We start from the raw sequence: 15,926 nt of genomic DNA, 5'->3' as shown, positions 1-15,926 counted from the left end.
GCTTGTTATCCCTTACAACATGCCTCCAAATGTATGCACCAAAGAATCAAACTACATGATGGCCTTGCTCATCCCAGGTCCAAAAAGTCCTGGAAAGGATTTTGATTTGTTCATGGAGCCTCTTGTGGAGGAACTTCAACAGCTATGGAGGGGTGTTCTCACTCGGGACCTATATAGCAGCCCACTAGCTGATTTATTTATGCGTGCTATTATAATTTGGCGCATCCATGATTATCCGGCTTTGGGAACTATGCCAGGGCAAATGACACATGGTTACAATGCATGTGTTCGCTGTGACAGGAATCCGCTGTCATACGCAATACATAGCAAGATCTGTTACATTGGACACCGCCATTTCCTTGTCAAGGACAAGCCGCATCCTAGAAAATACCGAAGACATGTGTTCAATGCAAAGCATGAAAACCGTGATGCGCCAAAGAGGCTCACCGCCGATGAGTTGCAAGTGGAATTAGAGAACGTCAGGCATATTACACCAGGAAACCATCCTGATAATGGTAGCGGGAAAAGGAAGTGTGTCAGGGCAGAAGAGAGATTATTGTTTACCCGCAGGTCCACTTTGTGGGACTTGGAGTATTGGAAAGATTTGGATCTGCGGCATAATCTTGATGTGATGCACATCGAGAAAAATATATGTGACAGCATTATCGGCACACTTCTTAATATTGAAGGCAAGATGAAAGATACCTTAAAATCTAGGATTGATTTGACACACCTGGGTATCAGACAGGATTTGCAGGTGCATGATGAAGGTAAACCACGAGATATGGCACCAGCTGTGTACGTCTTGGACAAGGTAAAAAGAAAATAATTCTGCAAGGTCCTGTCACATGTGAGATTCCCACATGGATTTGCTTCCAACCCTGAAAGGAGAGTCAGTGCAGATGGAGACAAGGTAAAAGGGTTGAAAACTCATGACTGTCATGTCCTACTTCAAAGGGTTTTACCTGTTATCCTTAGAGGATTGGGCCGCCCTAACTTATACAGAGCAGTTGCAGAGTTGGGACAATTCTTCACAGAACTCTGCAGTAGAAATATCAGGATAGATGATTTGGAGCGTCTTAGAGACAAGATACCAACTATCCTACGCGACCTTGAGAAGATATATCCTCCAGCCTTCTTTGATGTGATGGTGCATTTGGCTGTTCATCTACCTGATGAGGCACTACTTAGAGGTCCAGTACAGTATGGCTGGATGTACCCTTTTGAAAGGCGGCTAGGCACTTTCAAGGGCTATGTTAGGAACAGAGCTAGACCCGAGGGTTCCATTGTAGAGGCCTACATTGCTACAGAAGCGTTGACATTCTGCTCAAAATACATTGAAACATCTGATCAGCTTAGCAAAGACATGGATGAAGACAATCCCGGGCTCAATGTTTTTGATTATTCTGTTCGAGTTACAGGGAAGAGTCGACAAGAGGACAAACCTAAATATTTGGACAAAATGGTTTGGTATGTGTTGAATAAATGTCCTGAGATACTACCTTATATCAAGTAAGTGCTGATGTCTAGTACACAACCTTCTTCTTGTAGACGTTGTTGGGCCTCCAAGTGCAGAGGTTTGTAGGACAGTAGCAAATTTCCCTCAAGTGGATGACCTAAGGTTTATCAATCCATGTGAGGCGTAGGATGAAGATGGTCTCTCTCAAGCAACCCTGCAACCAAATAACAAAGAGTCTCTTGTGTCCCCAACACACCCAATACAATGGTAAATTGTATAGGTGCACTAGTTCGGCGAAGAGATGGTGATACAAGTGCAATATGGATAGTAGATAAAGGTTTTTGTAATCTGAAATTATAAAAACAGCAAGGTAACTAATGATAAAAGTGAGCATAAACGGTATTGCAATGATAGGAAACAAGGCCTAGGGTTCATACTTTCACTAGTGCAAGTCCTCCCAACAATAATAACATAATTGGATCGCATAACTATCCCTCAACATGCAACAAAGAGTCACTCCAAAGTCACTAATAGCGGAGAGCAAACGAAGAGATTATGGTAGGGTATGAAACCACCTCAAAGTTATTCTTTCCAATCAATCCGTTGGGCTATTCCTATAGGTGTCACAAACAGCCCTAGTGTTCGTACTAGAATAACACCTTAAGACACAAATCAACCAAAACCCTAATGTCACCTAGATACTCCACCGTCACCTCAAGTATCCGTGGGTATGATTATACGATATGCATCACACAATCTCGTATTCATCTATTCAACCAACACATAGAACCTCAAAGAGTGCCCCAAAGTTTCTACCAGAGAATCACGTCGAAAACGTGTGCCAACCCCTATGCATAGGTTCATGGGCGGAACCTGAAAGTTGATCACCAAAACATACATCAAGTGAATCACGTGGTATCCCATTGTCACCACAGATACGCACGGCAAGACATACATCAAGTGTTCTCAAATCTTTAAAGACTCAATACGATAAGATAACTTCAAAGGGGAAACTCAATCCATTACAAGAGAGTAGAGGGGGGAGAAAACATCATAAGATCCAACTATAATAGCAAAGCTCGTGATACATCAAGATCGTATCACCTCAAGAACACGAGAGGGAGAGATATCAAACACATAGCTACTAGTACATACCCTCAGCCCCGAGGAAGAACTACTCCCTCCTCATCATGGAGAGCACCGGGATGATGAAGATGGCCATCGGAGAGGGATTCCCCCTCCGGCAGGGTGCCGGAACGGGTCTAGATTGGCTTTCTGTGGCTACGGAGGCTTCTGGCGGCGGAACTGCCGATCTATTGTGCTCCCGGATGTTTTTAGGGTATATGGAGATATATAGGCGGAAGAAGTACGTCAGGGGGGCCACGAGGGGCCCACGAGGGTGGAGGGCGCGCCCAAGGGGGATGGGCGCGCCCCCCTACCTCGTGGCTCCCTCGTTTCTTTCCTGACGTGCACTCCAAGTCCATCAAGTTGCTTTCCTTCCAAAAATGAGTTCCGTGAAGTTTTAGGTCAATTGGACTCCGTATGATTTTCCTTTTCTGCGATACTCTAAAACAAGGAAAAAACAGAAACTGGCACTGGGCTCTGGGTTAATAGGTTAGTCCCAAAAATGATATAAAAGTATATAATAAAGCCCATAAACATCCAAAACAGAAGATAATATAGCATGGAGCAATCAAAAATTATAGATACGCTGGAGACGTATCAGCATCCCCAAGCTTAATTCTTGCTCGTCCTCGAGTAGGTAAATGATAAAAAGGAATTTTTGATGCGGAGTGCTACTTGGCATAATTTCAATGTAATTCTTCTTAATTGTGGTATGAATGTTCAGATCCAAAAGATTCAACACAAAAGTTCATATTGACATAAAAATAATAATACTTCAAGCATACTAACTAAGCAATTATGTCCTCTCAAAATAACATGGCCAAAGAAAGTTCATCCCTGCAAAATCATATAGTTTAGTCATGCTCCATTTTCGTCACACAAGAATGCTCTCATCATGCACAACCCCGATGACAAGACAAGCAATTGTTTCATACTTTAGTAATCTCAAACCTATAAAGCTTCACACAATACATGAGCGCGAGCCATGGATATAGCACTATGGGTGGAATAGAATATGATGATGGGGGTTATGTGGAGAAGACAAAAAAGGAGATAGTCTCACATCAACGAGGCTAATCTATGGAGATGCCCATCGATTGATGTTAATGCAAGGAGTAGGGATTGCCATGCAACGGATGCACTAGAGCTATAAATGTATGAAAGCTCAACAAAAGAAACTAAGTGGGTGTGCATCCAACTTGCTTGCTCATGAAGACCTAGGGCACTTGAGGAGGCCCATTGTTGGAATATACAAGCCAAGTTCTATAATGAAAGATTCCCACTAGTATATAAAATTTACAATACAAGAGACTCTCTATCATGAGGATTATGGTGCTACTTTGAAGCACAAGTGTGGCAAAGGATAGTAGCATTATCCCTTCTCTCCTTTTCTCTCATTTTTTTGGCCTTCTCTTTTTTATGGCCTTTCTCTCTTTTTTTGGGCCTTCTCTTTTTTATGGCCTTTCTCTTTTTTTTATTCCTCACTTGGGACAATGCTCTAGAAAATGATGATCATCACACTTCTATTTATTTACAACTCAATGATTACAACTCGATACTAGAATAAATTATGACTCTATATGAATGCCTCCGGTGGTGTACCAGGATGTGCAATGCATCAAGAGTGACATGTATGAAGGAATTATGAATGGTGGCTTTGCCACAAATACTATGTCAACTACATGATCATGCTAAGCAATATGACAATGATGAATGTGTCATGATAAACGGAATGGTGGAAAGTTGCATGGCAATATATCTCGGAATGGCTATGGAAATGCCATAATAGGTAGGTATGGTGGCTTTTTTAAGGAATATATAAGGAGGTTTATGTGTGAAAGAGCGTATCATATCACGGGGTTTGGATGCACCGGCGAAGTTTGCACCAACTCTCAATGTGAGAAAGGGCAATGCACAGTACCGAAGAGGCTAGCAATGATGGAAGGGTGAGAGTGCGTATAATCCATGGACTCAACATTAGTCATAAAGAACTCACATACTTATTGCGAAAATCTACAAGTCATCAAAAACCTCAGCACTATGCGCATGCTCCTAGGGGGGTAGATTGGTAGGAAAAGACCGTCGCTCGTCCCCGATCGCCACTCATAAGGAAGACAATCAAAGAACATCTCATGTTTCAAATTTGCTACACAACATTTACCATGCGTGCATGCTACGGGACTTGCAAACTTCAACACAAGTATTCCTCAAATTCACAACTACTCAACTAGCACGACTTCGATATTATTACCTACATATCTCAGAACAATCATCAAGCATCAAACTTCTCTTACTATTTAATACTCTATATGAAAGTTTTTACTATTCTTGGATGACTAGCATATTAGGATTATTTAAGCAAATTACCATGCTATTTAAGACTCTCAAAATGATATAAGTGAAGCACTAGAGTTCATCTATTTCTTCAAAATAAAACTACCACCATGCTCTAAAAATATGTAAGTGAAGCACTAGATCAAATGACAAACTACTCCGAAAGATATAAGTGAAGATCAATGAGTAGTCGAATAATTATGCAACTATGTGAAGACTCTCTAACATTAAATAATTTCAGATCTTGGTACTTTGTTCAAACAGCAAGCAAAACTAAATAAAATAAAATTACGCTCCAAGCAAAACACATATCATGTGGCGAATAAAAATATAGCTCCAAGTAAAGTTACCGATGAATGAAGACGAAAGAGGGGATGCCTTCCGAGGCATCCCCAAGCTTAGGCTCTTGGTTGTCCTTGAATATTACCTTGGGGTGCCTTGGGCATCCCCAATCTTAGGCTCTTTCCAATCATTATTCCATAATCCATCGAATCTTTACCCAAAACTTGAAAACTTCACAACACAAAACTTAACAGAAAACTCGTAAGCTCCGTTAGCGAAAGAAAAGAAAACACCACTTCAAGGTACTGTAATGAACTCATTATTTATTTATATTGGTGTTAAACCTACTGTATTCCAACTTCTCTATGGTTTATAAACTCTTTTACTAGCCATAGATTCATCAAAATAAGTAAACAACACATGAAAAACAGAATCTGTCAAAAATAGAACAGTCTGTAGTAATCTGGATCAAACGTATACTTCTGGAACTCATAAAATTCTCAAATAAATTTCTGGAGCTGAGGAATTTATCTATTAATCATCTGCAAAAAAGAATTAACTAAATATCACTCTTCAAATAAAAATGGCAGCAATTCTTGTGAGCGCTAAAGTTTCTGTTTTTTACAGCAAGATCTCGAAGACTTTCCCCAAGTCTTCCCAAAGGTTCTACTTGGCACAAACACTAATTAAAAGCATAAAACCACATGTAAACAGACGCTAGATGAATTATTTATTACTAAACAGGAGAAAAAAAGCAAGGAACAAAAACAAAGTTGGGTTGCCTCCCAACAAGCGCTATCGTTTAACGCCCCTAGCTAGGCATGATGATTTCAATGATGCTCACATAAAAGATAAGAATGGAAACATAAAGAGAGCATCAAGAAGAATATGAATAGCACATTTAAGTCTAACCCACTTCCTATGCATAGGGATTTTGTGAGCAAACAACTTGTGGGAACAAGAATCAACTTGCATAGGAAGGTAAAACAAGCATAACTTCAAAATTTTAAGCACATAGAGAGGAAACTTGATATTATTGCAATAAAACCCAATAAGAGTCGCGCAAAGTGCGGCCGCTGGGCTATGCCACATCGGCACATTCATTGACGCATTTTTTACAATGCTCGTTTGCCTCCCTAACTGGCCCACGTAGCTCTGATCGGCTGGAGGAAAACCTAGCACCACGTCACACGCGCAGGGAATAATCCCTCCACCTCCATCGTCAAGTGGCCATGTCTTTCCATGTAAATTTTTGCGGGTGTATTTTTTCGATAGTTTAGTGGCTGTACAATTTTTAGGCGAGTTATGGAAGTGCGAGTGAAATTGACACCTCTATCAGTCTATCACATTGTCTGTAGTTTCAGTGCTTTAATTTTATTTGTTGTAGTCGCGGCATACGTTGTAGTGCACTGCATTTTCTTTGGTAGCGTACTTCGTTGTAGCTGTATTACAGTGGTTATGGCTATTTATGAGATTTCTCCTTTTCTTAAACTACATTCTGTGTTCTAGATGACTGCATAATATGCATTTCTGTACTGCATTAGCAGTGTTGTTAATTTTCTATTCTGCTATTAGAATGGATGGTCCATGATACGCTTGTGTTAGCTGAATAGTTATTATAAGATTTTTTTTGAACTACATACTATGATAATTGTTTTTGAACATCGTATGTTAAGTGCAAAGTTTCTACCATTTTGCATTTCCTTGTTACTGTCTCAGATGGCTGCTTTTTGTTATTATTAGTACCACACTATGTGTTCGAGAGAACTGCATTACTGCCAACAACAACTTTGTCTAAAAAGGATGATAAAATGAAGTAGTTGAGGTTGCATACTTTAAATAGGCATCATTCAAATTGTCTGTTGGACATAATTTTAAAAGCATACATCATAAGCAAAGCATTAGAAATATTGGTTGCTTCATATTAGGCAGCGTGGAGTGCAAATATTTTAAACTTGATGGAGTCTTCTTCTTTGTAGAAAAATACCATGGCCACTTCTCCGGCCTCAAAGCCATTCTGGCAGACAAAATCTTCCCAACCAGTAGTTATGTTGATGCAGTCTTCAGAGTCGATGTGGTAGTCAGCTTCCATGTCTCCATAGCCATTCTTGTGTTCTGTCTCCAAAGTAAGCTTCCCTGAACTCGGAGCATGAAATTTTATTGTGGATGGCAGTTTCTGCATATTGTAATGGGTGGAAAAAGAATTTGTAAGTAAACAGCAAATGTTTTTGTTTTATACTTAGTATGATTTGTTTATGTTTACTTAAATAGTTACATACATATGATTGTATTTTGTAAAGTAGTTGCAATGTATGAACAAACTTATATACGCAATTGACTCCTAGTTTTACTGGGATATATATTATACTGCAACATGTGTGCACTGCAATGTCAGTAACAGTGTACTTCTCCAGCATGTTAAGATAACTGCAACTTATCTATTGACCCTTTTTTGTACATATGTTGATACATGGTGTGGTACTGAAGAAAGATAGGTGGAAGCATCTAGTCTTAATAGCTAACAGATCTGAACAAGAATACAAATTATGTTTTGTATTTTTGTCGATATTACTGAACAAATTGATTGAACTATATATTCATATGTGTATTTGCAGTCTAGATTATGTGCAAAAATTGTGAGTGGAAAAACATACCCAACTTTCCTGTAGATCTGCGATTCTGAGGCAATGAAGAAGTGGCGCACGAAACCCCCTGTTGGCTATCATCAGGCAGCCGAGCATGCTGCGCCACTCAGTGTTTGTGAGCTGTAGGCCTTCTGCGTAGACGCATGTGTCCGCTACCGGAGCCATCCTTGCCAAGCACCCGCACTTACAGTCCATGGCGGGTTCAGTGGAATTCCAGAGAAGAGCTGTGGATGGGATGAACGCTAGATCTACGTTTTGAGGAAAATGAGGAACGGGGGGAGGAGTTGTGTTAGTCTGTAGCACGAATGGATAAGTTTTTATGCAACCAATCGAGCAATGGAAGTAATAAATGGTGTGGTTGGCTTTAGGTGGTGGATTGGGTGTGATTCAGTGAACACGAATGCATTTAAGAAGCAACATGACTGCTTACTTGAAAATAGCGAACTGCATTGTCATATCACGGCGAGCTACGAACGCGTGGTTGGGCCTGTGTTTGTGTATGGTATGTAGCATTTTTTTATTTTCAGTGGCCTGTCTTTTTTTTGTCGGCCCTGTGTTCTGGTAGTGAAGACGCAATTGGGCCCAGGTCGGCCTGTGAGCACACGGCTGGTTCCCGGTGCGCTATGTGCGGTCTAATGTTTAGTCCCACCTCGCCCGCGGAAGGCGCGGCCGACATGTTTATAAGCGGTGGCGAGGCACCTGTGCGAATTCCTCTTGTTACTTATTTGGGCGCTTAAACACGGCGCTCGCAGTTGTATGCTCTCTGACCTGTGGGCCCATGTGTGGCCGGCCCCATGCACTGTGACTTAGAACGACTCACCTTCTTTGGGCGCAGACCTATTACGAGACTGGCTGGGGCCGGTGCCACCTGGGTGGTCATTTTTTTTCTTTTTATTTTTCTTTCTTAGGTGTTTTTTTCATTGTCGGGAGCTTGCACTGCATTGGTCAGGGTTCTGTACTACATGTGTACGCATTACGTACTGCATGTACAGTTGCCATTTTCTTGTTTCTGTCTTTTTGCTATTATGTAATCTTTTTCCTAATGTATATGGAGTGCACTGCTTAGTAAATCATATGCGTAATACGTTGATTATGGTTCTGTACTGCACGTTCATATATTTTTGTACTTCATTGATTATTTACGTGTTTGCGTTTTTCATTTTCTGGTTTTGCTCTTATTTATTATTTTTCCAAATTTAGGTTTGTGCACCTCTTTGTTGGGTATGTTAAGACTTCATTGGACATATTCTGTACTGCATTCGTACACAACCTGCACTGCATGCGTCCAGTTTGCACACTGCAACTCTTTTTTCATTTTCTGCACTGCTCGAATCTAATGATACATTAGCCGACAACAGAAAACAAATTATCATAGATATTCTGTACGACAATTTCATCACCAGCAAGCTAAGTTGAACAGAAAGCAAACTAACATAATCAGAGTTCATCATTACAAAGCGATTATGCATGGCAAGCAAACTAGGTTCAGCACACAAGCAAACTAACGATACATAAGCAGACAACAGAAAGCAAATTTGATGATAATTCTAAAAGAACGCTGGCATTGTTGGCTCCTGGCCGGCACCATCTTCTTCACCAGTCAGGCTCTCCCCATCCCCAGCTGCTCCTGGCGCGCTTCTTGGGGGGCTCCTCCTTCTCTAGCTTTGCACGGCGAAGGCCGTCCTGGGTGAGGGTGATGCGGTTCCATATCTCGTACGCTGCGTAGGCGTCCTTTGCCGCGTACTCGATGTGCCTCCTGGACAGAGGCAGGATGGCCCAGCGCTGGTGCTCGTCGTCGGTGATCTTCTTCTTCATGTTGTTGTAGTAGTCGTCGATGAGCACGCTGGAGACGTCTCCGAGGGAGTCCAATGGCTTGGTTGCCTCGGGCACCCTCCACTCCTTCTGGATGTCGATGAAGTTGGCGACCTCCAGTTTGACGCGCTCCAGCCTGGTTTTGTCACCGTCGATGGAGAAGCCTGCAAAGGTGTACCTGGGGTCGGCGAGGAAGTTGTCAAAGACGGTGCACCTTTCACTGTCGCTCATTTGGAAGAGCAGCACCGGGTGACTCTTGCCGATGGAGAGCTGGCAGAGGGCGGGTTTCTGCGTCGCTTCAGGGTCGTTGTTGTACTCGAGATCAATACCGACGATCTTGTGGCGCTGGAGGCTGAGGTGGCGCTCGTACTGCGCGAGGGTGATCGCCATCTGCTTCTTGTTGTTGGTGTGGATGACGTGCAACTTGGTGTTGCCGTGCGCCTCCACGGCGTTGTCGCCCTTGTACTCGTCGGTGAACGTCATCGCCGATCGCAGGGCTTGGTGCTTTTGGTGGGAGGGCAATGGATACTTGTGTTGTTTGTGGATGATAAGGCCTTTGGCAGGGGTCTGAATTTAAGGGGAGGGCGCGGGGTGGGATGGCCTCGTCGGATGAACTGCACGATCGCGCTGATAATGCGGTTGTGCGGATCGTGGGTTGGTTTTTGCATCTGTGATCGTGGGCTTGTGGCGATGGAACTGCTCCGATCGGGTGGATGTATGTGAATGTGGGGTTTTTTTAAGGTGGGTTTTGTTTTATTTTTGATCAGGACATTTTTTTAACCACCACCTTTTTCTATGCGAACGGGCATTTTGTCATGTTTTATAGATGTATACTGCATGACAACATAACTGCATTGATTACACTTACGCACTGCGTTGCGTACAAATCAGAACTGCAACATTGTATACATGTGTGTACTTCATCGTTTTTTCCGTGTCTTTGCTTTATGCTTCAGCGGTCTGCATTGCGCAACGGAATGCACTGCATACTTCTACTGCACCGTACTGCATCTTGTTTTTGCCGGTACTTATTGCAGTCCCTTGCACGGGACGGGTAGGGAAATGGGAGGGAGGGGGGTGCCCCCCCCCCACTTTTTTTTGAACTTATTGTTTTTTCTTAGTCGGTTTTGTTGGGCCTGTGTTCAGGTAGTTCAGAGATGCATGTACGTTTGTCAAATTTTGTGTGGCTGGGGCTGGTATCATTTGGGTGATCAGTTTTTATTCTTTGTATGCTTTTTGATGTCGTGGAGTGCACTGCTTTTTGGTAAATCATCGGTGCATTGCATTGATCATGGTTATGTACTAGATGTGAACTTCATTCCTTACTGCATGTACAGTTCTCATTTTTGTTCCCGTGTTTTTACTTTTTTTGTAATCTTTTTTTTTGAATGTATGGGACTGCACTGCTTAGCAAATTACAACTATACTGCATTGTTTATGATACTGTACTGCACGTTCGTGTACTTGCGCACTACATTTACTTTTTCGGCGTTCGCGTTTTTCTTCATCCCGAAAAAGAAATGCATAATGGCATACTACATCCCGTATAGAAATGCATTTTTCCAGCAGTGCGTACTGCATTTTTGTTTTTTTGCCTGTGCTTACTTCACTGTACGGGAGGTTTAAGGGGAGAGCGGAGGGGGGCACATTTTTTGTGTGGCACTTAATTGAAGGTAGACTTTTTTTCGGATGTGTTTTCTTAACATGCGTTTTGTTTTTTATTTTAACTTTTTTTACGAACTGTATGTATTTTATGTGTTGTTTTACCGTTTGAACTTCATGATTCTTCACAGAGAACTGCATCATGTTTTTTTGTTGTTTTTTAGTAATATGTGTGTTTTGATGTAGACTGGCTTATTTTGTCAGAGCTGTTTTTGGGCCGGCCCGTTATTTGTGACCCTTTTTGCGACACGCGGGCCTCCTACGTATCGTTTCCAGGATATTCCACCGCTCCGCTGTCAGAGAAAGAGACCGAGAACAATCCCCTCTCCTCTCTTGCAGTTTCTCTCGAGGCATCTCTCCCTTGGGAAAAACCGCCATCGCACGCAGCAACCGTCGTCGCCCGGAGAACCGCCGCCCTCAAGAGGTCCTTATTCCTGCATCCAGCGTTGTTGTCTGCTCCGTGAGCCCTTGCCGCTGCGCTCCCGTAGCCCTTTCCTGTCTGTTCCCGTCGCCGCCCCCCCCCCTTCCCCCTTCCCGCCGCCGTCGCCGCACACTTTTCTTCGGTACGTTCCGCTTGGCTCGGTGTTGATTGTCCCCTCGCCTTGTTTTTGTGATTTTTGTAGTTGCTGTAGCTCTTTTTGCTTGTGTAATTTTTCGTAGGCAGTCGATTTTAACTCGTTTTGAAGTCGATAGTTGTGTGTAGCAATGCGGATCTAGGGTTTCATGAGATTTTCGCCGATTTTGTTGCTTATGTCTGTCACTTCATCCTTTGTGTTGCAGGGAAACGATATGTCTTCGCTGAGCAGGCCGGGAGAAGGAGTTCAGGGTATGTGGAGTGCTTATTCGTTAGGCTTTGTTTATTTTGTTTGGTGTTTATCTAGTTTCCTAATTCATCCTGCATATTGGGTTATGCTCTGTCAGCGTTCGTTTGCATTATTTTGTCATGTGATGTTTTTGTAATTTCTTTTTTCTTGTTTTTTTTTGAATCTAGCAGGTGATTGCCATGCTCATAATGATACACCAATTGTCTCTCCTTGTCCTGGTGGTAAGGATCATGGTGTCGAGGGAGGACATCAAGTGAATTCGCTGATTGAATCTTCTCCTATAAGTGAGGCCCATCCTTCTGGTATGTGATTAATTTGTTTATTTTTGTGTATGCTTTGTTTCATCTAGTTCGACATTTTTGTTGCGAATATCCGTGAATTTAGTATATGCAGCACTGCATTTTTATTTTTGTATGTGAACTCCAGTGTATGTACTTGTGAACTGCATTGTTGTTTTATTCAAGTTTTTTGTACAATGCATTATTTTTTATTTTGAGTTTATGGTTGAGCACTACATTTATATGTCTAACTGTACTGCATTTGTTCTTTTTGTGCAATTTTTAACGAGCATAGACAAACTTTATTTTGACGCAGTGTCTGTTTTCCATGCTGGGGCGCCTGGGTTTGAGGAGGTTACTCAATTGATTGACCATTATTTTGCAGAGGGTAATGTTGGTGTGAGCTTTGATTAGAGATGTCTTGTCTTGTCTGAAACACAGTCGCAATCTGTTGATGGTACAGAGGAAGTTACATAGGATTGGATGGTCCCGGAACAGCTTCGTCAATATGAGTTGAAGCAAAGCAAGAAGAAGTTGAGGTTTGAAATTGAGTCAAAAGAGTTTGCTGAAAAGGAGAAGCAGAGGAGAACTGCATATGGTGCCATGTGTGGTAAATTTGGCAAGGTGAAGAAGAGGTTGAGTACTGTTGCTGAGGAAGGTGGTACACCTCGGCGGAGTCCACGTGTTGCTGGAATGAAGAAGAATCTTGGCAAGAGAACCGCTAAAGTTGGTGGAAGTGATGATCCTCAGCGCAAACGACTACATGTCACTGAAGGTCCCAATTCTGATGACGACGACTTTGTGCTTGCTGATTATGTGAAGGGTGTTCATCCTTCTAGACGCAAAGACTATGGTTCATCTAAGAGTGTACCCAAGAGTGCCCATGATGATGTCGACGAAGATGTTGGTGGTGATTCTGGCGAGGAGGTGGATGCTGCTCCAAAGGTTTGTTGAAGTGCACTGCATTTGTTTCCTTCATTTGTTATTCTTTCTGTATTTTATATGTCTCTTTTTTATGCCTAATCTTCTAATGTGGACTGCATTTCCCTTTACACAGAGGAAGAAGTCTAGTAAGAGCAATGCAACTGAAGATGATGGTGAGGGAGATGATTCTCGATTTAACAAGACTGTGTGTTTGTCGCTTCCCACTGTTTGCAAGGCTGCTTCTTTGTTGAAAGAGGCGCATTGCAGCCGTGTTAGGGATGCTGGATTTGGTGTTGTCTTTGATCTGACAGTAAAGAAAAATGTGTCGCGCATTCTTATGTGCTATTTGATGGGAGTGATTGACCCTGCCACTATGTTAATGGACTTTGGGAATGGCAGAGTTCTTCGAATCAATTGTGATGCAGTTCATCACATTTTTGATTTACCTATGGGACGTCAAACTGCACCCATGCCTGCTTCCAACGGTCATGATGAATCATTGACTGCCCTCAAGGATGAGCTTGGCTTTGACCGTTCAAAAAGTATAGGTGTCAAGGACTTGCTTGAGAAGTTGAAGGTGTTGGTGGAGGAAGATGATTATGCGAGTGTTGACCTTGCTGTGAAGGTGTTCTTCCTGATACTTTACCAGAATTTGTTGTGCCCGGGGCCTGCAGTTCGTTTGGGTAGAGTTGCTGCGATGGTAGAGAACATGGATTATGCGGCTATGGCTCAGATGGACTTTTGTCAGCTTGTTGTTGATGAGTTGCAGGCAGCTGTGGTTAGGTGGCAATCAGAAGGCAGCAAGCAGAATTGTGTAGAGGGTTGTGCCATTGTCCCCCTGATTATGTATCTTGACTGCTTGAAGCTTCGCAAATTTTCAGTCATGCACACGTTGACGCCACGCGCGTCATACCTGATGACCAAGGACCTGATGAAGTTGTACAATGAGGATGTGCTTGTGAAGGGAAAGATTTACTTGGAAAGTTACAAATTTGGGAAGCTGCCGGTTAGTGCAGCTGATTTTTTAATATCAGATTTTTTTCAAAAAAAAAATGTGCAGTCATTATAAATGTGAACTCTTCTAGTACTCACATGTGTACTTCTTTTTGCGTGTTGTATTTTTTTCCAGTGGAAGGCGTCAGGTGATATTGTGTATAACCGTCCTGTTGCAGTTGTACACGGCAACTCTGATGCGGGGCCTAGCATTCATGATAGGGTTTATGAGCCTATCTGTAGTCAGCTTCCTGCCTGTGATGATGAGGTGCCGCATACTCGTGGTTTCATGCCTCGATAGATGTTTGATAATACAAGATCTTATAAACAGATTTTTGTTGGCGGCAAAAAGCATGAGGAGATTGATGAGCTTCTTCTGAAGGTTTTGAAGCTGACTGAAGATTTGCCAACCTCTGGTGACAGGTTGAGGACAGTTGCTGGTTTTTTCCCTGTTGGCCATGGCCCACGAGATGAAGATATTGTTGCTACTCACAATTTTGATTGTGGTGTGATTGAAAGCCTGAAGATTGCAGTGACAAATGTTCGTTCTTCGTATGCTCAATTGAGACATTCACAAGAAGAAAAAATGCGGTCGGTATGAGAAGGATGTTGGGCATATTGTGGGTGAAATGATCCATCAGGACGCTGGCGTTGGCGGTGATAATGTATGTTCTAGGTTTTTTGTGGCTTTGGACCTCTTTTTGTGTATTATGTTGACTGCTCCTCACTATTTTTGTTTTTTTTGTTATAGGCTGGAGTGGAATCTTCTGGTGTCGATGGAACTAGAGACGATGGAGTTCGTCAGGTATAAATACTCCTGTCATGTCTGTTCTGCCATGCTTCCCTTTTTATTTGAACTTACATTTGTTTGGTTCCCATATTTTTTTTGTGTACTTCTCTGTTGTGAAGTGTGTACTGCTTGTGCATAGTTGGAGTTTTTTCTTTTTCGGTCGGTACCATCTTATTTCTCATTTTTGGTTTGTTCTATGCCCGTAGACTGGTGTCGATGCTCGTGATGTGCACAAAGAGACTTACGATTGCTCTGGGAAGGATGAGGTCTTTGGTGATGCAGCGTCCCCTCTGGATGTTGTAGCTGATAAGGTATAGTTGATTTACTTGTTCTGTTAGTGGGTTGTAATCTAATTTTTTGTTGTCTGTTATAAACTTGATGTATGTTGTTATGTTCATCCATATGCATTTTCATTTGCGTATGTTAGCTGCAATAGTTTTACATGTGTGATCTTCACTGTTTGACAGAAGTGAATTGCAGTTCTTTTTGGCATGCGTGATCCATACTTATTTACGTACGTGAGCTTCAGTATTTAACATAACTGAACTGTAGCGTTTGTCAAAGCGAACTGCAGTTTTTTTATATATATGTGGGTTGCAGTTGTAGTTGTGTTTGACACACGTGTGTTGGTGTTGTTTTGCATATGTGGACTGTAGTTGTTATGTGTATGTTGCCAGCAGTCTTTTGACATAAGTGTGATGTGTGTTGTTGTGTTGGTTATCCCCATGCTTATTTTTGTGTTACTGGGTGTTTTTTAAACTTTCCACAGGTTGGAGAACAAAACGTGGAAGTCCACAT

The sequence above is a fragment of the Triticum dicoccoides genome, chromosome 3A, assembly GCF_002162155.2.
Source record: "Triticum dicoccoides isolate Atlit2015 ecotype Zavitan chromosome 3A, WEW_v2.0, whole genome shotgun sequence".
In the NCBI taxonomy this organism is placed as follows: Eukaryota; Viridiplantae; Streptophyta; class Magnoliopsida; order Poales; family Poaceae; genus Triticum; species Triticum dicoccoides.
The sequence above is the reverse complement of the archived record's forward strand: the minus strand, read 5'-3'. Positions refer to the sequence as shown.